This window comes from Gavialis gangeticus, unplaced genomic scaffold (assembly GCF_001723915.1).
Source record: "Gavialis gangeticus isolate Ggan-Ray unplaced genomic scaffold, GavGan_comp1, whole genome shotgun sequence".
Classification (NCBI taxonomy): Eukaryota; Metazoa; Chordata; order Crocodylia; family Gavialidae; genus Gavialis; species Gavialis gangeticus.
Window position 1 is genome coordinate 3067104 of NW_017729026.1, and position 927 is coordinate 3068030.

A 927-nucleotide genomic window follows, 5' to 3' on the forward strand; every position below is an offset into this window, starting at 1 on the left:
TAGCTGTGGTTCCAGTGCATCCTGTCCGTCTATATTTGTGTTGAATCTCGCCTGGTTTGGGACTCCTAGTGGTTGCTAGCTTGTTCGTCAAATGCCCCTTCATGGCACTGACGTGCTGCAGAGGTGGGTACAGCCCGAAGAGGCCGGAAAGTCATGTCAGGCCAAAGCAAAGAGCAAACATGAAGGAAAATTAGTATTTCTCTCCATGATGGAGGGGTGTTGAAGGGGGACCTTCTTGGCTTGGGGTATCTCTGGGCCCTAGCTGGGGGGGTAAGCACCTTTGCAGGCTAGGTGCCTCTGGCACAGGGTTGCACTAGACCTGTGGAGGTCCCTTCCAGCCCTGCTTGCCTACAACGTTGACTGCTGTAGTGCTCTTGTTTTACCTACGGTAGGTTTGGGTGTTGTGTCTTGCGTTGTGTCAGGCTTGAGGATAGTTGGTGAAGAGTTTGTGGATCATATGGGGTGGTTTGGCTGGGGCTGATCCTGCCTGAAACAGGGGGCTAGATGACCTCTGGGGTCCCTTCCAACCCTACTTTTCTCTGATGTTGACCATCACGGTTGCCCTGCTTTCCCTGTGGCAGGTCTCGTGCTGTGTCGTGTTTGAGGATAGTTAGCCGAAGAATTCGTGGATCTTATGGGGCAGTTTGGCTGGGGCTGATCCTACCTCAGGCCGGGGGTTGGACTAGATGAGCTCTGGGGTCCCTTCTAACCCTGCTTGTCTACGGCATGGGCTGGGGTGGTTGCTTTGCTTTCCCTGTGGCAGGCTGGGCAGCTTGGGGGTAGTTAGCCAGAGAGTTTATGGGTCCTATGGGACAGTTTGGCTGGGGCTGATCCTGCCTCAGGCAGGGACTAGTGACCTCTGGAGGTCCCTTTCCAGCCCTGCTGCTCCTGTGATCCTGCGCGCACGGGCAGCGTGTGTGTGGGGGG